The 25,853-nt window shown below is 40.2% G+C and overlaps 1 protein-coding gene and 1 pseudogene across 1 annotated transcript in view; one reads left to right on the top strand and one right to left on the bottom strand.

Moving 5' to 3' along the window:
• The window catches only part of ERC2 (ELKS/RAB6-interacting/CAST family member 2), a 913,064-nt gene that overhangs the window by 660,810 nt on the left and 226,401 nt on the right, over positions 1–25,853 (bottom strand). The gene's annotated exons all lie outside the window — the stretch shown is intronic.
• Positions 11,114–11,849, top strand: LOC130835037 (adenylate kinase 2, mitochondrial-like; annotated as a pseudogene).

Raw genomic sequence — 25,853 nt, 5'->3', positions numbered from 1 at the left:
GTCATGGGAGGGAGGGGATGTGGGGATATGTGTATGGGTACAGCTGATTCACTTTGGTGTACCTCAAACTGGTATAAGAGTGTAGAGCAATTATATTCCAATAAAGGACTTAAATATATATAGAGAGAAATAATAAATGCTGGAGAGGGTGTGGAGAAAAGGGAACCTTCCTGCACTGTTGGTGGGAATGTAGATTGATACAACCACTATGGAGAACAGTATGGAGGTTCCTTAAAAAACTAAAAATAGAAATACCATGTGACCCAGCAGTTCCACTACTGGGCATATACCTGGAGAAAACCATAATTCAAAAACACACATGCACCCCAATGGTCATTGCAGCACTATTTACTATAGCCAAGTCATGGAAGCAACCTAAATGTCCATCAGCAGATAAATGGATAAAGAAGATTGATACATATATACAATGGAATATTTACTAAGCCATAAAAAGGAACGAAACTGAGTTATCTGTAGTGAGGTGGATGGACCTAGAGTCTGTCATACAGAGTGAAGTAAGTCACAAAAAGAAAAACAAATACTGTATGCTAACACATATACATGGAATTTAGGTACCGATGAATCTAGTGGCAGAGCAGGAATAAAGAGGCAGATGTAGAGAACAGACTTGAGGACATGGGGGTGGGGAGGGGTGGGGGAGGGGATGCTAGGACATAGTGAGAGAGTAGCATTGGCATATATATACTACCAAATGTAAAATAGATAGCTAGTGGGAAGCTGCTGCATAGCACAGGGAGATGAGCTCGGTGCTTTGATGACCTAGAGGAGTGGGATAAGGAGGGTGGGAGGGAGCCTCAAGAGAGAGGGGATATGGGGATATATGCATAAATACAGCTGATTCACTTTGTTGTACAGCATAAACTAACACAACACTGTAAAGCAATTATACTCCAATAAATATGTAAAAAATTAGTCAGTGTCTATCTTTCTCATGCATATTCTGTGCTTTTACTACATATGCATATCCTTAAATAGTGAACTCTAACAATAGAGCACATTGTTTTCTCATTTACATAAATGCCAGCTGTCCATATTGCACAAAGCTTTTGAATATTGGTTTTTACCTCAACAATATTTATGTTTTTGGAATTTATACATGTAAATAAGTGTTTTTTATTCTTTTTTTCTATTACAAACAATTTTCAGTAAACCTTCTAGTATATGAAAAAAAACTTTTTTGGTATCTTTATACTCTTAAATGCACAATAATTCTGTTCTGAAACATTCTGTTTCTTCTGCTTGGAGTAATCCTCTACCCTTCTCATCTCTTTTATCTGTAGGGATCAGCAAACTATAGTCCACCATCTATTTTGGTAAATAAAGTTTTATTGAAACACTACTATATCCATTCACTTACATATTGTCTGGTTGCTTCCATATGGTTCATGGCAGAGTTGAGTAGTTATAACAGAGACAATATGGCCTCAAAAAGCAAGAAATATTTATTATCTGGCCTTTTACAGGAAGTTTGTCAACCCCTGGTCTAGAATATCTTCAATAATCAACCTAGCCATCTCAGTAAAAAAACACCAATTATGTTCACAAATTTTTTTATGTTCCCTGTATAATGTGAAGCCTAATTATCTTCCCCTTGACTGTGGACTGGACCTAGTAACTCAGTTCTAACAAAGGGAATATAATAGAAGTGACATATGTGATTTCTGAGGCTTGGTCATAAAAGACATTAAGCCATCCTTCTTACTCACGTTCTTGGACCACTTGTTCTGGGAGAAGCCAGCTGCCACATCATGAGGACGTGCAAGCCCTACAGAGAGGCCTATATGACATGAAACTGAGGCTTCCTGCCAACAGTCATGTGAATAAGTCATCATAGAAGTGGACCATCCAGCCTCAGTGAAGCCTTCAGATGCCTGTGGCCCTATCCAATAGCTTGACTGCAACCTCTTGAAGTACTCTGGGCCACAATCACTGAGCTAAGTGACTTCCACATGTCTGATCCACAGAATCTGAGAGATAATAAGCATTTGTTGTTTTAAGACACTAAGTGTTTGGGGTAATTTATTTTCAGCCATTGATTACAAATATGTCACAGAAAGGCCAATACCTGACCCTCCAGACTAGTCTATACCCTTTACCCTCATTTACACTCTCATAGCACTGTGTACCTTCTCTTCATATCATTGGATAAGGCTGCAATTAATAGCTTTATGTTTGTATTCACCACTGAGTGGTAAACTCCATGAGCATAGGGACCCTGTGTGTCCATTATACTCCCAGTAACTAGCATAATGCCTGCCAAGAGTAAGTGCTCAATTAATATTGACAGACATTGAATGAAACAGTACAAATGACATGATACTTACAAGCCTGGTGGTTCCAGAATACTTTATGACCAAAAGGAGTCTGATGTGAAAGATGATAATAGCTAATAGCTACTTATATACTGCTATGTGCTAAGCACTCTTCTAAGCACTTTATAAATATTAACTTGTTTAACCATCACAATAACCTCCTTAGGTAGGTACTATTACTATTATCACTTTTCACTCCAAGGAATGGAAGCACAGAGAAGTTAACAACTTGCCCAATTTACTGAACTGCACCGCTGGGCTTTATGCCAGGAAGTCTGGTTCCAGGGTCTCTGCTTCTAACCACCACATTTACTACCCATGTTTTACCACTTGGCTTTGATTTTATATTTAAAGGTGACACTGGCTTCTTTCATTGTAGCCACCTCCTTAATTTTCGTTTGATTCAGTCTTTCATTTATCAATCTTTTCTTGAGTACTTGAAAATATAAAGAAATTTACTCTCAGTAACAGTTGTCTGGTACTGATATCCATATTAGATATTAAAACAAATGGCAAACATCGTTAGGCACACAGAAGTGGATAGAAAACAACTGCTTTCAAATACGAACATCATTCTCAGTGTTTGACAGATTAAGTACTAAAAAATAATTACATAAAAGCTTTAAATGATATAGTTAGTAAAAATGAATTAATAGACAATTCTATCTTGGATCCTATAGATTTCCATTTCAAGATCCCATGGAATATTTACACAAATTAATCACATATCAGACTACCAAGAAAAATCTCAAATGGATTCCCAAAGGCAGAAGTGATATAGGACACATTCTTTGCCCATATATAATAAAACAACTTAATAACAAAACTTAAAAATGAAACCTCACTCTTTGGAAAGCTCTTAAAAGTTTTAAAATTCATCTGCTACAGTTAAACAGATTCTGTCCACTCCATCTACTAGGTGTGTGACCTTAGGCAAGTTCCTGAATATTTTCTGATCCTCAGGATGGTGAGGTAAGCATGTGTAGTGCTTGGCTGGGCTGGCACTCAGCACACTCTCAATCACTGAAACTCATTTCTGTTGTTGACACTGAATGGTTATTAGTATTCCTGATGGTATATTAGAGAATGCAGCCTGGCAGAATGCCTTCCCTGCCCACTTATTCTGTGATCTGATACTGGGTATCACCACCACTGGGTCTGCCTGAATAATTCAAGAAATTCTGAAGGACCACTATGTGCCAGGTAAACACAAAGAATACCTGCCTTACACTCTAGCACAAGCATTCTCAATGGAAGTGATATCATGCCTAGAGGTTTCGGGAGACAGCAGGTTGCACAGTGCTGTTGGAGTGGAGATAGTGATGAAGAGGGTGCTGGGAAATGCGGCCGAAGAGGTAAGGGATATGAAGAGGACAGGTTGTATAGGGCCATTTAGGTCCTCATGAAGATCTTGGTCTTACACAGAAGATTTCAAATTCCAGAGAGATGGGAAAACTGCTTCCATGGAAATACATAATTATGATACAAACTCATCGTTAAATTATTTTTTTAGTTTTCGCAAAAATGGATATTTGGGAACCTAAAACCATACTATCTGAATCTCTCCACACACACAATTCCCTTAGTTTGTTTTACTATATAACTGACTTTTTGCTAAATCTGCATTAAAGATTATTTGACAGATTTATCTTGGTCCTTTGCATGCTATGATCCTAGGAATCACAGAAATTAATAGAATGAGATGCCAGCTTCTAAATATTTGGCCAGTGGTGTTAGCAATGTCCTAGGACAAATAATAAAGTTCAGTTATTTAATTCAATACTTATTGAGCACCTAATACATGCTAAACAATGTGGAGATAGCAAAGATAAATGTAACAGAGAGGGGCGAGATAGGGGTGGGAGTTAAGAAGTACAAACTACAAAGAATAAAATAAACTGCAAGGATATATTGTATAGTACAGGGAATATAACCAATTTTTATAATAACTATAAGCGGAGTACGACCTTTAAAAATTGTGAATCCCTATATTATATACCTGCAACTTATATAATATTGTAAATCAACCCACTTCAATAAAAAATAAAAATCATAAAATTTTAAAAGATTTTTTTAATTAAAAAAATAAAAAATATGTTTAAAAAAGATAGATATAACACAGTGAGTATGTTAAATGTCAGGTCTCAAGGAACTTGACTGTCTAGCGGAAGAGGGAGTACAAAACTAGATTACCAGAGCACAATAATAGCAGCCACCATTTACAGAATCCTTACCATATGCCAAGCTCCATACTTCCCATCTAGCCCCTGGTTGAATCTGCATAACATCCCTAAAGGTAGGAGTTACCACCCCCATGAGAAAGCTGCAAACACTCAAACTCAGAGTTAAATAACACACTCAGGATCACAGAGCTAGTAAACTTAAGAGTGTGACCAAGGTATCTGACTCCTAAACTAATACCCTTAATTACTAACATAACACTTGGTTTAGACTGCCCTTTGTGTTTCCTTCATGCTCTGCAAATGTCTAGGGTTTTAATGGGTAACTAAACCTGACTTCTGGTTTGTTTCTCAATCCCCTGTTAGGCTCCCACCAGTTTTGAACAATATGCTATGGGAGAGAATGAGAGGTAAGCATCCAGCCCTGATGAGGGAAGGACTATGGAAAGCTTCATGGAAAAGTACAGGTGGATGGTTAGTCTTTAACGATTTTTGGACTCCTCTGTTAGATTTCTCTGTTGGACTCTTTCTGAGCTGAAACACTTCTCCTTGAACCTTATATACAATGGCCTTTGTTCTACTCATTTGGGAACGTGAAGAAAATACGATCCATCTCTCTCATGATGAGAGCTTCTTGGTCCAAAGTCTTTCTTACTAAGCAGTCATTATTCTATCCACCATGTCTTATGTGGCACAATGTTGCCCTCTGCAACATTCTGGTCATTCACCTCTACCCATGCACCTGATCTCACATGATCTTAGAAGTTAAGCAAGCTTGGATCTGGTTAGTACTTGGATGGGCGAGCACCTGAGAAAAACAGATGCAATAGGTTTTTAGCACAGAACCAAGAACCACGGAGGATTATTTCCAGGCCTTGAAATCTAGTGAGGTTTGCCCAGATGGATTTTGAAACTGCATTGGACCTAGTAGCTCTGTTTTACCTTCCATTTCTCCCTTGTTTAAATTGGAATGTCTGTAACTGTTATCCTATGCCTGACCTATCATTTTCTATTGGAAGCAGATAAATTGTTTCTTCAGTTTCATAGGTCCGCTGATGGAGAGGAATTGTGCCTCAGGAGTTATACATCATAGATTATACTAAGAACTCATCCATACGTAATTTTAGGTGATTTAGATGATAGGAATTTTGAACTGCTGAGATTTAGATGAGATTTGGCAGTTTTGAGTTGATGTTGTGATGGGATGACACCTTTGAGTCTTCGGGATGGGGCAAATGTATTTTTTATTTGGGGGGGATGCGAATCTATGGGGGACAGAGGGCAGACTATAGTTAGCACAATAATCCACTACCAAAGATGTCCACCCATTTCCAAAACCTGTGAATATGTTATATTACGTGGCAAAAGGGGCTTTCCAGATGTAATTAAGATTATAGGTATTAAGATAGGAAGATTATCCTGGATAATCTGGGTGGGCCCAATCTAATCACAAGAGCCCTTTGAAGCTCAGAACTTACTCTGAAGGCAAAAGAGAGAAATAGCAGATAGGGAAGTCAGAGAGATAGCTAAGCATGAGAAAGATTCGATGAGCCATTGTTGGTTCTGAGATTTAGGGGCCATGTGAACGGACCAGAAGGGGCCTCCAGGGAATAAAGATGGTCCGCAGTTGACAGCCAACAAGGAAATGGGGACCTCGGTTCTACAAACACAAGGAACTAGATTTGACGAACAACCTAAACAAACTTGGAAACAGATTGATCTCAAGAACCTCTAGAAAGGAGCACCGTTCTAACAACACTTTGATTCTGGTCTCACAAGAATCAAAGCAAAAAAAATCCAGTTGAGCCATAATGTATCATAACTGCGGATCTATGAGCTAATAAATTTGTGTTGTGCTAAATGTGTGTTAATTTGTTATGGCAGCAATAGAAACTAATATAGTGTGGATAATCTTTTATTAACCTTTGGACTCCCCTATTAGACAGTTCTTTCCACACTGAGGTGGCATACATGGCTCTGAAGCGTCTATATACAGATGTTTGCTCTACTCTTTCAAGGAGAAAAGAATAAATCAGGTTCTTCTTCCATGATGACAGGTACCTATCCCATGATGACAGCTGCCCAGTCCAAAGTCTTTCTTCTTAAAGAGTCCTATTCTATCCACTGTTTCTTATATGACACAGTGTCAGGTGATCTCAGCAGTACCCAGGTCACTTATCTTAGTCCATTTCTATTTCTTAGGTCAGATTCCTAAGAGGCATAGTCTGAGACAAGGACTTTTATGTAAGTGATTTCTTAAGGGAGAGTTCACAGGGGAACCCATATGAGAGGGAGGAAAACCATATGAAGTAGAGAAGAAAGTTAAGCAAGGATGCTGTTATATAGGAAATCTAGCCTGATCCAGGCCAAGATGGTGGAGCAGGAAAACCCTGAACTCACCTGTTCCCATGAACATACCAAAATTACAACTATTTACAGAGCAAGTGTCTATGAGAACCACCTGAAGACTAGAAGAAATGATTTCCACAACTAAATACACATGTATAAAGAGGGAAGCACAATGAAACAAGTGGGAGGGGCAAAGACGAGGCATAGTCAGGACCAACAATCCCAGGGAGGCAGCCCACAAATGGGAGGAACATCACCATGGTAGTGGACTTCCTGAAGCAGCGAGGTGCCCCAGCCCCACACTGGGAAGACAAACCCTCAGAATGTCTGGGGTTGTAAACCAGTGGGGCTTATGTTTAAGAGAGGTGGAGGATTATGGAAAACTGAGACTCCACTCTCAGAGGGCACAGGTAAAATCTCACACACTCCAAGTCCCAGCACAGTGGCAGTAGTCTGAAAGAAGCCTGGGTCAGACCCACTTGCTGATATTGGAGAGCCTCCCAGAGATGCAGGAGGAAACTGGAACTACCCTTTACCCCTCCACTCCCCATGGATGGAGATATTGGTGGCAGCCACTTAGAGAATCTCATTCTACTGTGATGACACCAGTGCCAAAAGTGCCAATTTGGAATCCTCCCTCTAGCCTACAAGCACTGGGGTCTTACCCAGCCACCAGTGAGCTGGCACCAGCCCTATGACCCATGGGCTATGCACCCAAACACGCCAGGACCTGGCCTCACCCACTAGCAGGCCAGCATCAGCACTAGGCCCCCCAGGTCACACACCCAACCATGTGGGGGCCCAGCTCCACCCACCACAAGTCTGGCACCAACACCTGGCCCCACAGGCCATGCACCCAATGGCACAGAAAGCCTACCCTGCCAACCAGCAGAGCCATAGCCACCACACAAGGCAAGGCCTTGTAGCCAACTGGGCCGGGGCCCACCCCATCTACCAGCACTCTGAGTACTTGGCTCTACCAAAACAGAAGGTTACATGCAGGCCACCTAAGGGGCGACTGACAGCATATAGCTCTGATGACTAGTGGGGAGCATGCTGCTGGATCTCATAGGATGTCTCCTACATAAATCTATGCCTCCAAGATCAAGAAATGTAACAAACCTATCTCATACATAGAAATAAACACAGAGATTTAGGCAAATTGAGGAGATAATGAAATATGTTCCAAATGAAGGATTAAGACAAAGCCAGAAAAAATAAACTAAACAAAGTGGAGATAAGCAACCTACCCAATAAAGAGTTCAAGGAAATTCTTTAAAAAAGGGGAGAACAGGGACTTCCTAGGTGGTACAGTGGTTAAGAATCTGCCTGCCAATGCAGGGGACATGGGTTTGATCCCCACCCCAGCAAGATACCACATGCTGTGGAGCATCTAAGCCTGTGCACCACAACTATTGAGGCTGCACTCTACAGCCCATGAGCCACAACTATTGAGCCCATGTGCTGCAACTACTGAAGCCCATGCACCTAGAGCCTGTGCTCTGCAACGAGAGGCCACCACAATGAGGAGTCCACGCACCACAATGAAGAGTAGTCCCCACTTGCCTCAACTAGAGAAAGCCCAAGTGTAGCAATGAAGACCAAACACAGCCAATAAAATAAATAAATAAATAAATAAATTTATTTAAAAGGGGGGGAGAATAATGGATGAACACAGTGAGAATTTCAAGAGTTTAAAAATATAAAGAAGAACCAAATGGAGCTGATGAATACAATAAATGAAATTTTAAAATATACTAGAAGAAATCAACAGTAGATTGAATGATACAGAGGAATGGATCAGCAATCTGTAAGACAAATCACCCAAGCTGAACAGAAAAAAGAAGTCAAAGAAATGAGGATAGTTTAAGAGACAACATCAGGCATACTAACATTAGCATTGAAGGGGTCCCAGAAGGAGAACAGTAAGAGGAAGGGGTAAAGAAACTATTTGAAGAAATAATAGCTGAAAACTTCCCCAACCTGGGAAAGGAAACACTTCCAAGTCCAGGAAGCACAGACAGTCCCAAACAAGATAGCCCTAAGAGGGCCACAGCAAGACACATTGCATGTAAAATGGTGAAAATTAAAGTGAGAATCTTAATAGCAGCAAGAGAAAAAGCAATTAGTTACATATAAGGGAACTCCCATAAGACTATCACCTGAGGGGACTTTTCTGGCAGTGCAGTGGTTAAGACTCCACATTCCCAATGCAGAAGGCCTAGGTTCGATCCCTGGCCAGGAAACTAGATCCCACGTGCATGCCACAACTAAGAGTTCACATGCCACAACTAAGAAGCCCGTATGCCACAATGAAGGCACCCTCAAGCCTCAACTAAGGAGCCTGCCTGCTGCAACTAAGACCCAGTACAACCAAATAAATAAATATAGAAAAAAAAAACAGACTATCACCTGACTTTTCAACAGAAATTTTGCAGATCCAAAGGGAGTGGCACAATATATTCAAAGTGATGAAAGGAAAAACCCTACAACCAAGAATACACTACTGGCAAGGTTATCATTCATATTTGTAGAATAGATAAAAAGTTTTACAGATAAGCAAAACCTGAGAGTTTAGCACCACTAAACCAACTTTACAAGAAATTTTAAATGGACTTCTCTAAGTAGAAAAGACTACAATTAGAAATATAAAAATTATGAAAGAAAAAAAAATCTCACTGGTAAAAGCAAACATACAGTAACGGTAGTAGATCAACCACTTATAAAGCCAGTAGGAAGGCTAAAGACAACAGTAGTAAAATCATCTATATCCATGGTAAGTAGTTAAGTGATACACAAAATAAAAAGATATAAAATATGTTAAAAACATTAAATGTGGTTGGGGGGAACACAGGGTTGCTGGAATGCATTCAGACTAAAGAGACCATCAACTTAATAACCCCATACATATAAGTTGTTTTATATGAACCTCATGGTGACCACAAACCAAAAAACTATAATAGAAACACACACAAAAAGAGACAGGAATCTAAACACTTATCTTGTCATCAAAGCACAGGGGAAGAAAACAAAATAAGTGGAAGAAAACTAAAAAGAATACAAAAACAGCTAGAAAACAATAAACAAAATGGCAATAAGTACATACCTATCAAGAATTACTTTAAAGTGTAAATGGACTAAATTTGCCAATCAAAAGATATAGAGTGGCTGAATGGATAAAAACAAGACCCATCTATATGCTGCCTACAAGAGACTCACTTCAGAGCTAAATAAACACAGAGACTGAAAGTGAAGGGATGGAGAAAAGTATTCTATGCAAATGTAAACAAAAGGAAAGCTGGGGTAGCTATACTTATAATCAGACAAAACAGAATTTAAAGCAAATATTGTAACAAGAGACAAGAGGGGCATTATGTAATGATAAAAGGATCAATCCAACAAGAAGATATACCAATTGTAAATATATATGCACTGAACATAGGAGCACCTAAATATATGAAGCAAATATTGACAGAGATAAAAAGAGAAACTGACAGTAATATGATAATTAGTAGGGAACCTTAACACCCTACTTACATCAATGGATAGATCATCCAGACAATCAATAAGGAAACACTAACTGTAAATGACACATTACATCAGATGGAATTAAAAGACATATAAAGAACATTTCATACAAATACAGCAGAAAAGCATTCTTTTCAAGTGCACATGGGACATTCTCCAGGATATATCACGTTAGGCCACAAAACAAGTCTCAGTAAATTTTAAAAGTTTGAAATCATATCAAGCATCTTTTCTGACCACAATGGTATAAGATTAGAAATCAACTACAAGGAAAAAACTGCAAAAAACACAAACACAAAACACTATGCTACTAAACAACCAATGGATCCTGAAGAAATCAAAGAGGAAATCAAAACACCTGTAGATAAATGGAAATCAAAACACAATTATCCAAAAATCAATGGATTGCAAAAGCAATTCTAAGAGGGAAATTTATAGGTAGGTACAGACCTACCTCAGGAAACATGAAAAATTTCATATAAACAATCTAACCTTACACCTAAAGAAATTAGAAAAAGAACACACAACACCCAAAGTTAGTAGAAGGAAGGAAATAATAAAGATCAGAGCAGAAACAAATGAAACAGAGACTTAAAAAATAGAAAAAAAGTCAATAAAACTAAGAATTAGTTCTTAGAAAACAAAAAATTGATAAAAATTGATAAACCTTTAGCCAGACTCATCAAGAAAAAATGAAAGAGGCCCAAATAAATAAAATCAGAAATGAAAGAGAGAGTGAGAGGCTTCAGCAGCCACAACCCCAACATGCCTGTGGCCAAACTGGCCCAAGAGTGTCCTAAAGGCAACCGGGTTGTGCTGCTGGGGCTCTCCAGAGCCAGCAAGGGTACCCAGGCACCCAACTTGGCTGAAAACTCCTGTGTCTACCATTTGGCTACTGGGGACATACTGAGGGCCATAGTTGCTTCTGACTCAGAGCTGTGAAAAAAGTTGAAGGCAACCATGGATGCCAGGAAACTGGTGAGAGATGAAATAGTCATGGAGCTCATTGAAAATAATTTGGAGACCCCTCCATGCAAAAATGGTTTTCTTCTAGATGGCATCCCTCGGACTGTGAGGCACGCAGAAATGCTTGATGACTTCATGGACAAGAAGAAAGAGAAGCTTGATTCCATGATTAAATTCAGCATCCCAGACTCTCTGCTGATCTGAAGAATCACAGGAAGACTGATTCACCCCCAGAGTGGCTGTTTCTACCACAAGGAGTTCAACCCCCTCAAAGGAGCCCATGAAAGATGATATTACCAGGGAGCCCTTTATCCACTGATCAGATAATAAGAAGGCCTTGAAAATCCGCCTGCAGGCTTGCCACACTCAGACTACCCTGCTGGTGGAGTACTACAGTAAATGGGCGATCCACTCTGCCAATGATACATCCCAGACCCCTGACATCGTGTTTGCAAGCATCTTAGCAGCCTTCTCCAAAGCCACATCCTATTAACAGAAGGCCAGGCAAGACTGCACCACTGCTCATCACCCTGTGGCATGATCCCTGCTCTTAGGTGCTGGGCAGCAGGGAGGGGTGGTGAGGGTAAGGATGGAGAGGGAGGAGTTTTGAGGGCTCAAGAGTAGAATGGGAAGAGCACTAGTGTAGGAGTTTTAAAAAGAATAAGAAAAGGGAAAAATTAATTTTTTAAAACACTGATTGGAGGGTATAAATAGAAACAGGGAGATGCAGTATTATTTCTAAGGAATCATGTTTTCATTCACTCCAGACTGGTGACAATATTTTTAAAGTCAGTGCCCTAAAGACCTCAGCTTTTATCAGAACCTCATGCCAACCCAGGAATGCAGGAAATCACACTGTTGTCCTGTCTGTACTGTAGCTTGGAACAGGATGGGAGTTGACTACTAACCCTGGTTCCCCATACCATGAGATCAAAAAGTCATCTCCCAATTTGAAAGAGATATGGAGTGTGTTCATGGGGGCAGTGGCTCAGCAACTCAGGTTTCCTGGAGTCATGGGGCAGGTGGGGCAGACTGATTTCACTCCCTTCCTGAGTTACCGCTGATTTACCAGTCCACTTGCTCTTGTGGGTAAGCTCTCAGCAGCCACCCAGCATATGTCATAGTCCCACACTCTTGCCTTCCTCCATTCACGTAGTATGAAAGGACCCTTTTTAATAAATAAGCAAGTGTCCTAGGCAACATTATCCAAAGACTGTTCTTTCCATCCTCAAATCCTGCAACTGGGATCACTCAACAGCACTGTGATATATTATTTTCAATAAGGTGCCTTTCTTAACTGTCCAAATGATACCTTGTTTGGCCCCTAAATCAATAAAGTGTGTTAAAAGTTTGTGTTAAAAAAAAAAAGAAAGGAAAAAAAGAAAGAAAGAAAGAAAGAAAGAAAGAAAGAAAGAAAGAAAGAAAAGTTATAACCAACACCACAGAAATACAAAGGGTTATAAGAGACTACTATGAACAATCACATGCCAATAAAATGGATAACACAGAAAAAGTAGATAAATTCCTAGAAACAAATAATCTCCCAAGATGGCATCAGGAAGAAATAGAAATAATGAACAGACTGATTACTAGTAATGAAATTGAATCAGTTTTTTTTTTTTGAAAATTGCCAAGAAACAAAAGTCAGGACAAGACAGCTTCACAGGTGAATGCTACCAAGCATTTAAAGAGAAGTTGACACCTAACCTAGTCAAACTATTCCAAAAAATTAAAGGGGAAGGAATGCTTCTGAACTCATTCTATACAGCCAGCATCACCCTGATACCAAAGACAAAGATTATTACAAAAAAAAGAAAATTTTAGGCCAATATCACTGATGAACATAGATGCAAAATCCTCAAAAAAAATATCAGCAAACAGAATTCAACAGTACATTAAAAGGATCATACACCATGATCAAGTGGGATTTATCCCAGGGATGCAAAGATCGTTTAATATCCTCAAATTAATCAATGTGATACATGACATTAACAAACTGAAGACTGAAAATCATATGATCATCTCAATAGAAAAAACTTATGACAAAATTCAACATCTATTTATGGTAACAGCTCTCAACAAAGTGGGTATAGAAAGAATGTACCTCAACATAATAGAGTCTATATAAGACAAACCCACAGCCAACATCATACTCAACAGAGAAATGCTAAAAGTATTCCCTTTAAGTGAGGAACAAGACAAGAATGCCCACCTCTTGCCACTTTTATTCAACATAGCATCAAAAGTCTTATTTAGGCAAGACACATAGTACTGAAAATCCTGCCACAGGAATCAGACAAGGAAAATAAAGAAACCCAAATTACAAAGAAAGAGGTAAAACTGTCACTGTTTACAGATGACATGATCACTGTTTTCTATAGACAGAAAACTTTAATCCAAAAAACACAATGAGAACTAATAAATGAATTTAGTAAAATTTCAGGATACAAAATATATAGAAATCTGTTGCATTTCTATATATCAACAAACTATCAGAAAGAGAAATTAATAAAACAATCTCATTTACAATTGCATCAAAAAGAATAAAATACCCAGGAATAAATGCAAAAAAGGAGGTAGATTTGTCCTTAGAAGACTGTAAGACAGTGATGAAAGAAATTGATTATGACACAAGCAGATGGAAAGATATGCCACACTCATGGATTGATCAAATATTGTTAAAATGACCATACTACTTAAGGCAATCTATAGATTTAATGCAATCCCTATCAAAATTCCAATGCAGTTTTCACAGAACTAGAACAAATAATTCTAAAAAACTACAAATAGAACTACCATATGATCCAGTCATCCCACTCCTGGGCATATACCCAGAGAAAACCATAATCCCAAAAGAAACTTGTACCATCATGTTTATTGCAGCACTATTTACAATAGCCAGGACATGGAAGCAACCTAAATGCCCATCAACAAATGAATGGATACAGAAGATGTGGCATATATATACAATGGAATATTACTCAGCTATAAAAAGGGATGAGATGGAGCTATATGTAATCAGGTGGATAGAACTACAATCTGTCATACAGAGTGAAGTAAGTCAGAAAGAGAAGGACAAATATTGTATGCTAACTCACATATACGGAATCTAAAAATGGTACTGATGAACTCAGTGACAAGAACAAGGAAGCAGATACAGAGAATGGACTGGATAACTTGAGGTATGGGAGGGGGCGGGGGGTGAAGGGGAAACTGAGAAGAAGCGAGAGAGTAGCACAGACATATATATACTACCAACTGTAAAATAGTCAGTGGGAAGTTGTTGTATAACAAAGGGAGTCCAACTCGAGGATGGAAGATGCCTTAGAGGACTGGGGCAGGGAGGGTGGGGGGGACTCGAGGGGGGGCGTCAAGGAAGGGAGGGAATATGGGGATATGTGTATAAAAACAGTTGATTGAACCTGGTGTACCCCCAAAAAAATAAAAAAAAAATAAAAAATAAAAAAAGTATATGGAAAGACAAAGACCCTGAAGAGCCAAAGCAATCTCAACAAAAAAGGACATAATTAGAGGTATCATGTGCCTTAACTGAAAACTATACTACAAAGCTACAGTAATCAAAACAGTATTATACTGACACAAGAACAGACATGTAAATCAATGAAACACAATAGAGAGTGCAGAAATAAACCCATGCCTATATGGTCAATTATGACAAAGGAAGCAAGAATGTACAATGGGGAAAAGACAGCCTTGTAAATGATGTTGGAAAAACTAGACAGCTACATGCAAAAGAATCAAACTGGACTGCTTTTTCACACCATATGCAAAAATGAACTCAAGATGGATTGAAGACTTAAATGTAAGACCTTAAATCATAAAACTTCAAGAAGAAAATATAGGCAGTACACTATTTGACATCGATCTTAGCAACGTTTTCTTTTTTTTTTTGCTTTGTCTCAGACAAGGAAAACAAAAGCAAAAATAAGCAAATGGTACTGCATTAAACTAAAATGCTTTTGCACAGCAAAGGACACTACCAAGAAAACATAAAGGGGACTTCTCTGGTGGCCCAGTGGGTAACACTCCACACTTCCAATGCATGGGGCCTGGGTTTGATCCCTGGTTGGGGAAGTAGGTCCCACATGCATGCTGCAACTAAGAGTTCACATGCTGCAACTAAGAAGCCTACATGCTGCAGCAAAGATCCTGTATGCCCCAATTAAGACCCAGCACAGCCAAAATAATAAATAAATAAATATTAAAAAAAAGAAAACATAAAGGCTGCCTACTGAATGCGAGAAGATATTTGCACATAACATATCTGACAAGAGATTAATATCCAAAATATACAAAGAACTCATACAAGTCAACATCCAAAAACAACTTGATTTGAAAATGGGCAGAGAACCTGAATAGACATTTTTCCAAAGAAGACATGCAGATGGCCAACAGGCACATGAAAAGATATTCAACATTACTAATCATCACAGAAATGCAAATCAAAACCACACAGAGGTCACCTCAATCCTGTCACAAGGGTTATCAACAAAAAGAAAACAAATCACAAGTGTTGGTGAGAATGTGAAGAAAAGGAAACCGTTGTGCACTGCTGGTGGAATTGTAAATTGATGCAGCTACTATGGAAAATGGTATGGAGGTCCCTCAAAAAACTAAAAATAGAACTGCTATATTATCCAGTAATTTTACTTTTGGATATTTACCCATCCCCCCCACCCCCCCCCCCAAAAAAGCAAAAACATTATTTCAAAAAGATACATGCACCCCAATGTTCATTGCAACTTTATTTACAATAGTCAGGATACGAAAGCAACCTGTGTCCATCAAGAGATGAATGGATAAAGAAGATGCAGTATAAATATACAATGGAACATGAGCCCCAAAAAGGTAAAATTTTGCTATTTGCAACAGCATGGATGGACCTGGAAGGTACTGTGCTAAGTGAAATAAGTCAGACAGAGATGATCTCATATGATCTCACTTATATGTGGAATCTAAAAAACAAATCAAATGAAAAGAGACATACATACAGAGAATAAAGGGTGGATGACAAAGGGGGAGGTGGGTAGGAGTAGAAGCAAAATAGGTGAAGGGAATTAAAAGGTACAAACCTCCAGTTATAAAATAAGCCACAGGAACATGGTATACAGTGAAAGGAGTATGATCAATAATAATATGATCAGTAATAACTTTGGGGACAGATGGTTACTAGAGTTATTATGGTGATCATTTCATAGTGTACACAAATATCAAATTACTATGTAGTACACCTGAAACCAAACATCATATTATACTATATCTCATCCTTTGATAAAGAAAGAAAATTGAGCCTGAGCCTGCAGGGAGCTCTGGGGTGTCAACTGTGCCGCAGAATCCACCCCACTTGACTCCAGAGGCTGAGCTTCTGTAACTCTGCTCTAGTTAGTCACTGCTTGGGGGCTGCCTGGACACTTCTGGACAGGAGGAAGTTTGGCCACTCTAGCCATATGAAGGCACACCTCTAGGAAAGATCACAGGTGTGAGTCTTGGCAGCAGCACCCACAGATTCTGGAAGATGGGCACACCTGCCCAGTAAATGGAATGCCAGAGCATCTGAGCCAGGCAAAATTAACATCTGCTATAGTTCATGATTCAGAGGTCGTGCAAAGAACTCCAGCTTCGGTGTGAACCAGCATGGAGTGAATAGGGTTGGATTCCATTTCTTTTATTCTAGATAATTGGCTTTAAAACTCTCACTTTAGCAGTATGAGTTTGCTTTGTTCCCAAGCAAAATCCTACATCACACACACAGATGATAAAATTAATTGAGCATCTACTATGTTTCAGACAGTGTGACAGATCCTAGAGATGGGGAGTAAGTAAAACAGATTGGTCCCTGCCATCATGAGGCTTATGGTGTGGTAGAAGAGGCAGAAGAAATATGAAAAGAAACAAATTAAAAACTGCAAATATATACAGAAGATAAAGTGCTGTACAAACAACAGCAATAAATGGATGCTGAGATGGAGATAATGGGGGAGGGAATTTTATGATCCATATCCATGCTGAACATGTGGTCAAATTTCTAATTCTTTAGCTCTGAACTGTAGTATCAGTTAAGGTACTTTATTTTTTCCTGTTATCATTCCCCTTAACTTTAATCTAGTGATCAGGGAAGGCCCCCCAGAGTGGAAAACATTCAAGCTAAGACCTGGAAGATGAGCAGAAGCCAGTCATGCAAACACCTGTTGGGAGAGTGATTCAGTAGAGAACAAAGAAGTGGAAAAAGTGTATCTATTCTGATTGATGGGTGGGAGGAGAGGAAAGGCCTGGAGCCTACCCACTCCTTTGCAGGGATCCCTAAAGCACCTTCTGGGAACTTCAGACCTCCTAAAAATATCATTTGAGAGCCATAATTCTGGGTATCATACTTTTGGTCACAGATTCTAAAACTGGATTGAAGAAAGTCACTGGCTTTCTGTCCAATTACTAGGAACTACTCAACCATCATTCCACATTCCTGAATCTTTAAACACTTTTCGTCATGTCCCTTTATTCTCAAGTACTTGGAGAAGGCGTGGGAGAGGGAGGGCCTCGCTGCTTCACAGCTTCAACCAGAAGGCCCATTTTAGAGATGCCAGCAGGGGATGGCATATGAATCAACAGCGTGTTCCCTGCACACCCCCACGGTCCAGATGGCTGCACCTCCCAGGAGCAGAGGGTGGCTCCTACGCAGAAGACTTCTCTGGCTGGAGACACATGCCATACTTTAGACCATGGGAGAACACACTGTGGTAATGGTGGTGACATTTTTACAAAAAAGGACACAGTCTTTCTTTTGCTGCAGATTTTCACTTCAAGCACCCATCTGTAGTAAAACCTTATAGTGTAACATACTGAGGGCTCAGAGAATTGGAAAGCACCATAGGAACTAGCTGGTACAGCTTCTTACAGTGTGAATCTCTTCATATCCCTGATGCGGGTCACTCAGGTGAAGTTTGAAAAAGTTTAGATCTGGGCAGTCACAGCTCCACAGAGCAACTCTGATAGCTGAAAAGTTTTCTTTACATATGTTAACTCAAAATGTGCTCTCTCTAACTCTCCTCCATCTGGTCTGCTTCATTATGTAGAATTTAATAGACCATTCATTGAGGTCTCAACATGTCCCAAGCATTGTGCTAAGTACATGACATAAAAAAATATCTCATCTAATCTTCAACCCAAACTTGGGAGATAAGCACAAATCTTATCCCCACTTGTCAGGAGGAAACCCAAGCCTCAGAGAGGATAAGGGAGCAACCCAAGATCAGACCACTGAGAAGCAAAACTGAGATTCTGACCCACAGGTATCATTCTCCAAAAGCTCAGCCAACTCTTGACATGCAACCTCCACAGAACAAACCTAGCTCTTTTTCATAAGAAAGCACGCCAAGTATGGGAAGCCAGGCCACATCTCCCTCTTATGGAATGTTCCTCTCTACCTGAAATATCTCCAGATCCTTTGGAAACTCTTGGTAGAACATAAGAGCCCAAATAAGAACCATGCTGATGACCCTCCTCTGGAAAAGTTCCACCTTCTAAGCTCATTCCTAAAACATGGTGCCAAAAACTGGCCATTCCACACGCAACCTGACAATGGCAGAGTCCATCCATCCTTACACATCTTCTAAAGTAGCCAAAAATTAGCCATTTAAGCCACTGTGAGCTATTTTGCACCAAGCAAAGATGCTCCTGAATCAGAAATGGTGTGACCATAACCATGTGGGACAAGGTAGGGGGTCTCACATGAAAAAGCCCAGGGCCAACCCCCCCAACCAGAGAAGTGTCCTATACACAGGTGCTCCTTGGCTTCCGCTGTGGGACCTGCAAGCATTTGGCTTTCAGGCATCACAGATGGAGCCTTTTGAACCAATATCCATGCATTCAATCCGAATTTTACGGTTTCAGATGGTGAACAAAACCTGTTGGTGCTGCCTGCAAGTCAAGCCTAAATCTGCTACAGATCCTCACCATTTAGTCTTTCTCTGCAGCAGATTCTGTGCAACTCTGGAATGTTTTACTGCATTTGCCTTTGTTATTGTGTTAAAACTAGTGGAAAACTGAAGCAAAAGGACTGACATGTGACCACAAGCACAAGCCAGAGAACTGAGACAGGTGGCACTAGTGCACATCTCTAGCATGAATCTGACACTTTAGCCAGGCAATCCCTTTCAAGTATGAGGCTGAGTAACAAAATTATTAATACTGCCAGAGATCCCTAATGACTGTATCTAAAAAACTAAAATTTATTTTGAGATTTTAGAAATTTTTTCCATACCTCTAAGAACGGTAGTCTCTTCCTCCTGTAAAACATATAAGTAGAATAACTGATTTTTGAACATCTGATTTGCAAACCACTTCAGGCTTTACCACCAACCAGCAGTAAAATCTCAGATAGGGTGGAGACCTCTCTGTGGCTCATGGCCTCATCTGTAAATGGGAACAAGAGCTTCACCTGCCCCTTTGTTACAAGGATGAAATAAGTTAACAAGTATAAATCCAGTAGGCAGTGGTCCCTAGAAGAGTACCTGGAACATAGTTCAATAAACGTTGGCTATTTAACTTTTACTTAATAGTGTGACCCACTCCTCATGACCACCTGGAGTTCAGAGGGCATTAAGACAAACTAATGCAGGGGGCATGAAGCTGGAAAAGGGGAGAGGAATGGTCACAAGAAGAGGATGCCCCCAAGCTGGCAGATAGTCCTTTTGGAAAAGCATAATAGGTGAGAGGCAGCCTAGGCAGAAGGGCAGTAATGGGTCATGTGTGGAGTTCATTCACGGGCAGAGCTGGTAAATGGGAGGCCCTGGCAGAGGCCTTGTTGAGCAAGTTGGCAGCAAGGGGAAACCAAGAGGCAAGCTGTAGTCCTCAGGATGTCCAGAGGAAAAAACCCCGGCCCCAGTCTAAGAGTTACACAGCAAACTGTCTGAGGGCAGACTCTGAGTAGTTACCTAACCCCCGGCACACAGCACATCCTCTAGCACACAGCCAAAACAAGAGCACCTAACATTCATTACCAAGCACCTCTCTCACACAACCCTCACCCTCAACTCCCCAAAGTCCAGGGATTATCCTCACTTTTCAGATGAGGGGTCTAAGGCCCAGAGAGATAAAATGACTAGCCTAAGTGCTCAGATAAGGGAAGAATGGATGGATGGATGGATGGATGGATGGATGGACGGATGGAAAGATGAAATAAATTGGCAACGTGGTCTCAAACCTAAGGCAGAAGACATTTCCCAGAAAAAAAGCTACACATCACCCACTGGTCTCATGACCCACCATAACCACCCCAATATCTTGCCATTACAGTCACATTCATCCATTCATGCACCGCCCAACACAGTCCCCAGGTTGTCCCTTCTATCATATACCGTTCATTCATTGCAATCTCTCAAAGGCACAGTTCAAATCCCATGTACTGCAGGAGGCTTCACACACAGATATTAATTCTTCCTTCTTGTCCTGGGCTTTGCTTTCATTTCCATTAGAACGCGGATAACAATAGCTAACATTTTAGAGTAGTTTCCATGTACTAGGTACTGTGCTAAACTGTACATGTTCTATGTCCTTCAATCTTCAGAATTCTTTCCATTTCACAGGCAAGGAAACTGAGGAACTGAGTGGCCTATGATAATATAGTTCAGATTCAATTCCTTGCCTGTGCTCTTAGCCATTATTACCTAGCTCTTTCCAATATTCTTTCTGCATGTACATGTGTATGTCTTCCATGGGGCCCTGGGAAAGTGGAGCAGAAGGTGGCCTCCCAATCCCCAATGTAACTCCACAGTGCCTGCCCAGTGTTGATACTCACCACTGTTTGCTAAAGCTAGTTGACTTCCTTAAATCCCATCCATGTTTAAAATGAGGTTACTATTTGTAACAGGATGGTATATGGTAAGCATGAAATAATAAACTCCAAGAGAGATATTGTACATAATCTCACATTCTACCCATTTATTTCTATTCAATGTTGTTTTAGGAGAGATTTAAGACAATGTTTAACCCTTAAACTAAAGCTCTAAAGGCATATTATCATCCCCATTTAACAACTGAGAAAACTGAGGATCAGAGAACTCATGAACCTTTACTCAAGTCATGGGGCAGGTGAGCAGCTGAGACAATTTGAACCCAGGCCTCCCTGAATGCAGAGATCATGCTTTTCTGATACATGGGGCTCAGGCTTGGGGGCATGGAGAAGTGGGAATCAATTCAAGGTGCACTTGATACTGTGTCAACTGAATCAGGTGAATTCCCTTCAATGAAAGGGCCATGGAGTCTTAACTTGGGATGGAGCTGAGCCTGAAGGTAACCAATTGGCCTCAGTAATGGCTCACTAGGGAGACAGAGAGCTCTGGAGACTGGGATACAGGCAGACCCTAAACTTAGACTCCGAGAAATACAGTTATTTGACACCAGGTATCAGACAAGTTTTCCATAAGATCTTCCCACTAAGCAGTACAGCCAAGGCCAGCAACCATCTCCCAATAGAAGGGGCCCCAAAGGCAGAGGCATCCTTTGAACTGCCTCTGCTTGTAAAACTATCCACACCATTTTGATTCATCTCTGCATATAATTGTTCAATTAACTTACAAAAATGATGATATGATGGACTTGCAGCCTGTATTAATCAATGTTGGGGAAGAAAATTCACTAATGTAGGAAAATGCTCATAATAAATTAAATGAAAAGAGTTGTTTACAAAACCGTGCAGAGTTTAGTTTTAATAAAAATTTATAAATTATATTGAAAAAAATTACTTAAAGAATATATGAAAATGCTACCAGAGATTAGTTACAGGTACAAAAATGATGAGTAATTTTCACGTTCCTTTCTTGTTACCTACACTGTTTAAATTGACCAAAGGAAACACGCATTAATCTTTTAAGAATTTACACATATTTGTTTTTTCTTTAAATTGCCAATGCAAGAGTTTTATTGATAGTAAGAACCCAATGAGGTGCTATTATTAACCCCATTTTTTCACTGAGGAAATTGAGGTTCAGAGAGGTTAAGTCATTTGCCCAAGGTCTCAGAACCTTGTGATGGTGCAGTGAGAACCCAGAGCCCAAACTCTGGGACTCAGAGGGACAACATGAGCAAAGTCACAGCAATAAAACTGCCAGGTCAAGGACAATTCCACACCTATGGTCTTATTTCATCTTCATAATCATCTTGTGAATTAAGCAGGGCTACCACCTTTATCCCTATTATGCAGACCAATAAGCTGGTACTCAGCGAGCTTAATTAGTTTGGGAAGATTACCCAACAGGGTAGCCGTCAGGTCTGGTCAAATTATTCATTGTCTAGTATCTCCACCTTCTACCAGGCCCGTAATGTCCCTAAAGGCAAGTGAAGTATCTATGTTGGTCACTGCTGTATTCTAGCACATAGCAAGGACCTAACAGACAACAGGTATTCAATAAAGATTTTTTTTGAAAAGTGGAAGAATGACGTTCAGAAAATAGCATGTAGTAGGTTAAATGGTGCTTATCCCCCACCCCCTTGCCCAAAGGGATGTCTCCAAGTAACCTGCAAATGTTACCTTATGTGAAAAAAAGATACTTGTGGATATAACTAAGTTAAGAATCTTGGGATGAAATCATCCTGGATTACCGAACTAGGCCCTAAATCTGATGAAAAATGTCCTTATAAGAGAAAGAGGGAGATTTGAGACTGACAGGAGGGGGAAGACACACACAGAGGAGAAGGTGATATTGAGATGCAGTCAGAGAATGGAGGGAGTTCGGCCACAAGCCAAGGCATGCGTAGAGCCACCAGAAGTTGGAAGAAGCAAGAAATAAATTCTCCCCTAAGGTCTCCAGAGGGAGTATGGCCCTGCTGACTCCTTGGTTTCAGACTCCTGAGAAAGCAAATTTATGTTGTTTTAAGCCACCAGGTTTGTGATAATTTGTTACAGCAGCCCTAGGAAAGAAATATACCTCACTACTAACAGCCCTGCAGATGTGTACTGCACTTTATAGTTGATAGCACTTGCACAGACATTACTTTACTGACCTTCACAAAAGTCCCAGGGGAATGCAAGGTTGCTTGACCCATTTTTCAGATCAGCACATGAACAACAAGTAGTTGGATTTACCCTGGCACAGCAGAACATGCAGGGGTGCAATGGAAATAAACAGGTGGCCAATTGTCATGAGCTGCTTGAGCTTAGTTTGTGGGTGTCAGGAATTATAAGATCAGAAACACTCCCAGTGAAGATGAAACAGGCAGCAACTCAGGGAGTTCAAGGAAGGTAGATCATCGGAAGCTACTTCAATAACTGAGGAAGTGGGGGCCGGCAGAGAAGGGAGGCCATGAGCATGGAGAGGAGAGAGACAATGTGAAGGATGAGCAAGCCACACTGATGCATCCTGAAACATAACAACAGCTGCTGTTTACTGAACCCCTACTCAGGCCAGGCCCCACGCCAACTGCTGACAGGCATTATTGTATTTCTAATCTTCACAGGGTAACTGGCATTATTCCCATTTTAAATGCAGATCTGGCGATTGAGGGGCTCACCTGAAGTACCCAGCTTGGAGCAAAGGAGACAGGCCTTAAACTGACACCTAACTCTGATATCCACATGTCCCACTACAGCTGGTAAGCAGCTTTGGGTGTAGGGGGCATATGTTTAAAAAAAATGCTGATCTTAAGAGCCACCACTAAAAGTTGTGAGTGGTTTCTAGGGGGATTGGGGGTGGTTCACATAATGCTTGAGGGAAAAAGTGAAATTTACCTGTAATCCCAGTATCAGAGATAACTTCTATCAACAGTCTGGCATAAACTTGATTTCCAGAACTTTTCTCCATGAATGTACATAAATGTGATATGTGGGGGGGGGGGGGGGGGGTGTATGTGTGTGTGTTCTCTTAACAGTACAATACTATACATTGTGGAAATATTAGAAAAGGTAAATTTAAAGTATATTAAAAATACAGCCCATCCTCAATGGAGTCCAGACAACCACACTCAGTCAGGCAGTTCCCATCTAAATTCACTGCTGAGTAACAAGACAGATGACTTCCTTCCTTCCTTTCTTCCTTTTTTAACATATCAAAGACTAAAACTTCTTGAGATGAGTTATTGAGAAGATATAATGGAAGTTGAATAAACTGCTCTAAAACAATCAAGCTGTCCACAAAGACACAATTGGAGTTTAGCTTCTAAAAACTGTAATGGTATAATTTTCCTGTTGGCCATTCCCTTGAAATAATAATTGAACTAGTAAGTCCGTTCCTCATAAACACTTTCATCATCTTTGGCTTGACGAGGCCTAGCTACTGAGCCACAGATAAAAGTTTCTTCAAGATAGTAAATCATGAGCCATATGTTAGAAATTGCCCTTACTCCCCTATAAATAGGACTGTACCCCCACCCTTTGTCCTTTCCAACACAGTGGGAGGCATTTTTGGCAGCCAGACTCACATTAGAATCCCTGGGAATAACACTGCTAATCCCCAACACCACACTTGGAAGCCTTCAGAGTCATATTTCACAATAGTATTTTCACAGTGTCTGTAGAGATCATGTTTATGAAAACAGATTCAAAACAATGAAAAAAGATAACTGGAAACTGAGCTTCTGTCACCTCAGATGTGAGGAAAGCTCTTGGTGTTGGCTATGCCTGTGCCTGAGACAGGCAGTGTCATGAGAGAGAGCACAATGTCATGATGGAAATCCCAGCCCCATAGATCAATGGCCTGGATTCAGATCCTGGCTCCACTAATCTCTAGCTCTGTAACCTTGACCGAGTAACTTAACCTCTCTGTGTCTCAGCTTCAGTATCTGTAAAATGAGAATGGTAATAGTGCTAGCTTCACATGGTCATTAGAATTAAATGCAATAATACAAAAGCTTCTAAACTTTTTGACTGCAATTTTCTGAAATACACTTTAGAATAGGCCTCCTACAGGAAACAACTTGACTGATGAGTTGAGTCAAGGTTTCTCGAGGCCATGCCTCTAGAAGTGGTATATTCACTTTTGCTCCTGTTCCACTGGCCAAAACTTAGTCACATGCCAAACATGTAAGGGCATCTGGGAAATGCAGTCCAGCTGTGTACCCATGAAGAACTTGGAGATGGGGTACTGGTGGCAACAGCAGTCTATAACAACATGGATTTAATAGAAATGAAAGCTTGATGAAATGATTCCTCTACTTACTTAACATGAGAAACTGATTCTATTCCACTCACTCCATTCTAATCTTTTTTACTTAAAACATGTTGGTCATGACCTAATTAGCTGATTTTCAAAATCCACTAATATTTTGCAATTCACCATTTGCTCAGCAAGTATTGTTACTGACAATGGTGGTGACAGCGACAGTGGACAAAAGGACAAACTACATACTTTCGAATTTTTCAGAAAATTCTTGGCATTAGGGTTCACAAGACTTTACAATGAAGACATGCTTGGGTTCTGACTTCAGGTATTAGGAATCTGAAACATGCATCTAGAGACACTCATCAATTCCTAGAGCCCAGGCTGCA

Source organism: Hippopotamus amphibius, chromosome 13 (genome assembly GCF_030028045.1).
Source record: "Hippopotamus amphibius kiboko isolate mHipAmp2 chromosome 13, mHipAmp2.hap2, whole genome shotgun sequence".
NCBI classification, from domain to species: domain Eukaryota; kingdom Metazoa; phylum Chordata; class Mammalia; order Artiodactyla; family Hippopotamidae; genus Hippopotamus; species Hippopotamus amphibius.
Note: the sequence above shows the minus strand (reverse complement) of the source record. Positions and strands in the feature narration are given on the sequence as shown.